Source organism: Aethalodelphis obliquidens, unplaced genomic scaffold, assembly GCF_003676395.1.
Source record: "Aethalodelphis obliquidens isolate GAN/ISIS:26980383/991018 unplaced genomic scaffold, ASM367639v1 scaffold30, whole genome shotgun sequence".
In the NCBI taxonomy this organism is placed as follows: Eukaryota; Metazoa; Chordata; class Mammalia; order Artiodactyla; family Delphinidae; genus Aethalodelphis; species Aethalodelphis obliquidens.
In genome coordinates, this window is record NW_020837974.1 from 8,326,391 (window position 1) to 8,332,565 (window position 6,175).

The following is a 6,175-nucleotide window of genomic DNA, read 5'->3' on the forward strand; positions in this document are numbered from 1 at the left end:
CATTTTAAGATGTTCATTCATAAATATATTGTCTTGGGTTTTTAATTTTTAAGTCTTCTGAGGTGGTCAGCAGCCTTAGTTGACGTGGGCTGCACTCAGCAGCCTGCTGTTTCTGATGGCAGCTGTCAGGATGTGCCCATGGCTTGGATCACATCCCTAGACGTGTGGGGTGATCTGCCCTGACCAGCTGTGACGAGGGGTTTGTCTACAGGAAGGAACACCAGGGCAAAGGCGTTCTCCTCCACTGGCTTGGGTGTGCTCCAGCAAGGCAGGAAGGGGCTGGCTGCCCTGGTTCATGCAGAGGAAGAGGACGGCTTTTGAGTTTTTGGAGAAATTTTAATTCACATTTTAGGAATAACACTGGGGGACTAGGCTTTTGCCATGTTAATGAATTCACGTGTTTTGGCTCTTTGTCCCTCAGAACCAGCCTGAGAGCGCCGCTTCTGTGGACACAGAAGTGACCTGTGTGCCTAAGGTCCCACAGCTCACTGATGACCCATGTTGCAGCCGCATCTTCAACCCTCCTGAGCTTCGCCTCCTAACACCAGGCTGCTTCTGCTCCTCTAGGAGAGAACACTGAGCAGCAGCCAGCGCGCTCACTGAGCAAGAGCTCAGTGTGGCAGTTACTGGATAGGGGCAAGTTGTACACGTCTTGCCAGCCATGGGGGGTTGAGAGATGGGCAAGATCAGCACAGGCTCGCCAAGGCTCTTCAGAAAGAAGGGCAGCTCCTGGAAGGTGGTACCATTACACCCTTGTTCCTGTGGTGTAACGTCCCATTGTGAGTGCCTGGAATTTGACATAAGACTGGAATTTGCCCAGAGGATTTTCCACAGACAGACTTCTGGAGATAAAAATGCTGTCTGTTGCTGCATTTCCACCCAGTTTTAACAGTTCATTGATGCAGTGTTTCTTAAACTTTGTCATCTCAGGACCTCTTTACATAACTCTTATGTAGACTGTATCAAAAACTAGAAACTGAAAATACTCATTTGTTTAAAAATAATGGAAACCTGTTACATGTTGCAATACATAACAATTTCATGAAAAGTAACTGTTCTCCAAAACAAAAAATAGAGTAGCGTTATTTTACATTTTCGCAGATCTCTTAGTAGAAGTCATCTGGACTCTCCTAGCTCCTTCTGTATTCAATCTCCTGTGACATACTTCCAGTGTGAAGTATGGGGGTGGGGGGCTTGCATTAACAGTGATAAGCAGTTGGAAAAGAATGGCCCTGAAAAGTTGAGGTTAAGAAAGCTCTCCTAATTCAGGAATTGAATGATACCCCGGGTTAGGCACTAACGATAGAGGTCCTCTTCCTCAGCGCACTCTAGAACTTAAAAAATAACTGATAGTGGGAGGGAATTAAATAAAGGTGATGGGCAGGAGGGTAATTGTAAAGGAGTGAATGATCTACTTGGCTTCGGGCATCCACAGAGCGGGGTTCTGCATTCCTAGAACTTTGCAGGTGGAGTGGAGGGGATATCAAATGGGACTTAGTGGCAGGGAACCTTTCAGTGGAGCAAATAAGTTGCCTGGTGAAGCGAGTGCAGTTTCCCTCCACTCTATTTATGTGTAATGACCGCATGCACTGGCCTCTGTGCTGGTGAGCGGAACCTGCCTGTTGACTCACTGGTTGATCTGAGTGGCTGAGAATGGCAGCTACCTCTTCCTGTGCAGTTTCCAAAGCAAACTTGGAGAATCAAGCCGGTAACACCGTTCTCTATTTCTTGGAGCTGACGTTAAGTGGTCTCCAGCCTAATCAACATTAAAATGTGGTGTACCAGCTTACTAATTTAATCGGGCTGCTAGTTTGAACTTTCCAGTTCTGGTATGGGTAAATGTGGTTGGATCTGAATGGCCACAAACCCTACCGCTGATTAACCAGATACCTGTGGTCAGTGAAGAGTTGGGGCTAGAGTGGCTGGATCACACTGACGGGAGTCCTCAGTACCAGCTCATAGGATTTTTGGTATTTCATCTTCATAACTTAATCCTTACCTGGCTTTATATTTTTAAAGTGCTGTAAAGGGGAAAAAAAGTGCAGAGGCAGTATGTTGCCCGTGAAACTTAAAATATTTACTGTCTGGACAGTAGTATGGTGACATCGGGTAACAGTAAGTCTCCCATGGTTTTCCCAGCCACCCATTTCCCTTCCTAGAGGTAACGAGTGACTGTCCTCTGTGTTTCATAACCTGCCTCAGTTTGAGATGGAAGGACTTTTGCTGCTTTTGAGCATTAAGTGACCCGTGGGTCATATAAGGTTTTGCCTTGTGGTTTTTTGTGGGTTTTTTGGGCTGCACTGCGCAGCTTGCAGGATTTTGGTTCCCCCACCAAGGATTGAACCCAGGACTTCGGCAGTGAAAGCGTGGAGTCCTAACCACTGGACTGTGGGAGAATTCCCTGGCTTATGGTTTTAAAATGTGGATATTTGAAACCGGTGGTCCCAGTAATTGCCTGTTGCTTTAGATTGAAGCCTGTTTAAAGGATAGCTAGGTGGTATCGGGGGACTTGACCCCCCCAACCTTTTTATAGTTTGAAAAATTTCAAACAGAAGAGTTGAAAAGGTGGTACAGGGATAAACCAAATATCCATTGCTTTGTGACATTTTATATTTGTCTTGTGGAACCTTGAAAGTAATGACATTGCACTCCCTATGTTGATATTTCTCCTAAAAACAAGGACATTCTCTTATGAAGGCCACACTGTCATCACACCTGAGGAATTCACAATAATTCTCTAATACCAGCCCATATTCAGATCTCCCCAAATTTTACCCAGAATGCCTTTGATAGCACTTTCTAACCCCCTCTCCTCTGATCCAATGAAATCGATTAATTGGATTTCATAATAGTTTTCTTTAGCCTCTACTCCTTCCACCTCTTTTTTATAACATTGACTTTTCCAGAGACCAGGCTACTTGGTGGTCTTAACACATTCTGGGTTTTGTCTATTTGTTTCCTCCTACGTCATTTGATTTGTGTCTTATTCCTGTTGGGGTGCTTTTTTTGGTCTTGCATAAAGATTTTTCTTTGTCCCTCCATCCAGCCTTTTCATTGGTTCAGGTGGAACCGAATTTGAATTGAGTGGTGGCCGGCCCAAGGCTCTTCCACCAGAATCAGGTGGCCTTAAGCAGCGGTCAGCACCAGGGCCTGTGACCTGAGCCCAGGAGGACAAAGCTGCCTGCCTGTCACCCAGAGGAACCATCTTGTTTTCTGAGTAGTCTTTTAGGTTAGGGTGTTTTGCCTCCTCAAAATCCTCTCCTGTTTCCCTTGGATGGGAAAAGAACTAGGTAGGTGTCCACTCAGCACATGCTTTGACTCAGCAAGCCATCTCATACATGTGCTCACTTGACCTGGTGAGTCCTGGTGGCCTGCCGCTGTTTGCCCCTATGCCTGGCAGAGGCGGGAAAATAGTGCAGCCCACCACTCCGAGTTTTCAGGAAGCTGCAGTCATGTCTGAGAGGCTGCCTTCATATTGGATCTACCTTGGGAGAATGAATCTAGACTTTCAACACAGTCTTGGTGTTAACTGGTTATTCCCACCACGATGGACAAGTTACCCTACTACTTACTGGCTCTCAGATAAGGGGCCAACACGAGACATCAAACCTTCCATCTCTTCATTCTCTTAGCCTCCTTAAGCCAGATTTTTAGGGCCGGGGTTTTGATGGTTGGTCAGTTCTTTAAAGCCTGACTGAAAGCTCATTTTGGATTCCCTTTGGTTTGTTATGAAAGCATTTTGCATTCCAAAAGTCCTTGCCTCCCAAAATATGGAGGTGTTATGTTATTACGGTTTATAAGTGGTTTTGCCTGCTCAGTTTGGAAACTGCTGAGTTTTCAAACAGACATTCCTTTTGGCGAGTGTGGTTCCTCAATAATGAGTACTAGGTTGGAGAGGGTAGTGGATGGACTAAGTGAAAAATATTCTCTTGACCAAAATTAGGCCTTACATTCAAATACACATGATAGATTTGGGAAGTAATGGCTGGGTAAACCGTATAAAGGAGGAGCAGCTTGTGGCTGACTGCAAGCATTTTGGGTGATTTCCTTTCAATGTAATTTCCCTAAATGCTGTCCAGATCCCCAAGATCAAACACTTCATTACACTGCTGGGCAAAAGCAAAAGGAGCAATACTCCCCTAATATCCTAAATGTTAAGGGTTTAAAATTTATTTAGCCCAGTGGTGATAGGGCCAAAACGAACCTAGATAACAAAACAGCCTTCATCCATTCCTCAGGGCTTCAGTACCCAAGAATGCACCAGCGACTGGTCTGGCCGCCTCTGCCCCATTTATTTGGGTTTACCAAATGATTTGCGGGGCCCCGGAATTGGGAGGATTCAGCAGCCTTCCAGGCCCCGGCCCCCCGCCCCCCCGCAAGGGCCGGCTCCAGTGGCGCCGTCCTCTGCTGCCCCCCGCTGGGCGCCGCCCGGCTCTGCAGCAGGCCCGGGCCCCCGGGTGTCGGCTGGGTTCGGCTTCCTGCAAGCCTTCGCGTTACCCGGGTTGGGCCCAGACCCTGGGACGGCAGTAGGGCCCCCGAGCTCGGCCCGCGCCCAGCTCCAACCCATTCGGGAACTCCATCCTCGGCCTTCTCTCCGGTCACCTATCTGCAAACACCTGGGCCCCAGGTGCAGGATTTCGCTGTCTGCGTGTGCCCGGGACCTCAGTTCTGCGCGGGGACGCCTGCGCGTACCCGCACCTGCGATTCCGCGTGGGTGAGCCTCACCGCTCTGCGCGCCCGCCTGACATGTCTTCGGCGCTGCCCTGTAGGCCAAGGAAATCTGACAACCCGGGATCGCTAAGGTTCCAGACCAGACCAGACACCCGGATGTGAGCTTGGCGGGGATGCGGCCGCCTTCCAATCGCGGGCAGCGGCGAGAACCAATCACAGCTAGCCTGCCCCGCTCCTCCAATGGTCGGCCTGTTGCTAGGGCTTTGCGCCGTAATCCGCCCGGCGGTGCCCCAGCCCTCCTCCCACCGCGGGCTTTCATAATTCCCCTCTCTCCCCCCCGCCGACCCTGTTCTCCATGTTCCACTCTTTCCTTGGTCTCCGCCCTCCGTGTGGGCCTTTGTCACCCGGAGTAACCTGGCCTGCGTTCTGTAGGGCGTTACAACGCCTTATAGGGTGTTAGCGACATCTGTGGGCCTTGTCCATTGCCGCGGTCGGTGGAAGGAGCTGGTGTGGGAGGGCGGAGCTCAGGCTCCTGGGCGGCCCTTGACCGCGTACCTGCTCCTCAGATTCCCCGTCTGAACAACGACGCAGCCTCTAAAGTCCACTGCGGGTTCGTCATGCTTTCTTCCCTACGTATCGCTTTTTCTGGAGCCAGCCCCTGTAGGTAGGTCTACGTTATTCCCACATTGCAGAGGAAGCCGGGTCTGTCTACAGCTTGCCCGGCCCACAGACCAGTTGGAGGGGCTCAAAGGGAGATGGCGAGTGGGGTCTGTCAGGTTCCATCACCTCACACGCGGGCCCCAAGCCAGAGGGACTCTGAGGCCAGCTCCTGCCCGTCTTTGGCACTCAAGGCCCTCCACGGCCAGGCCCCAGCCCCTCTCCAGCCTCGCCTGCCGCCTGCCCCCGGTGTCAGCCCAGCTCCCGTCCCCGCTGAACACCCTTCTTTCCCCCACACTCGCCGGATAGACGCTCCTAACTGGGAATTGTGTGGTGGCCGGCCGGAGCTCTCCCCCAGAATCAGATTTCAGAAGTGATAGGGAGCGCAGACACCCCAATCTCTGCCCTTCTCATCTCCCAACATAGAGCTGTGTAACCTGAGGCCGAGAGGGGAGATTGGTTGCCCAAGGCACACAGTCAAACCTGGATTTAGGAATTGAAGACCAACTTCAGTGTGGTTGCTGTTTAGAAAAGTGAGATTTCCGTCACTCAGCAACGTGTGTCATTTTCCAAATGAAGGGCTCAAAGTGGTAGAAAACTTAAGAGTTTAGGATTTGAATTCTCAACCCATCCTGTCCTAGTTGTGAGGCGTAACTTCTCAAGTTCCTTCGTCCTTCAGAGGTCAGTTTGCATATCTGTAAAATGAGAATATTACAGACCACCTCATAAAGATGCCTAGAATTGACTGGACGCTTCCTGGGTGCCCCAGACACTGCTCCAAGGCTTCACTTATGGGAGCTCCTTTTTATCCTAGATGCGAGGCTGCCCAATTCATGAATAATTGACC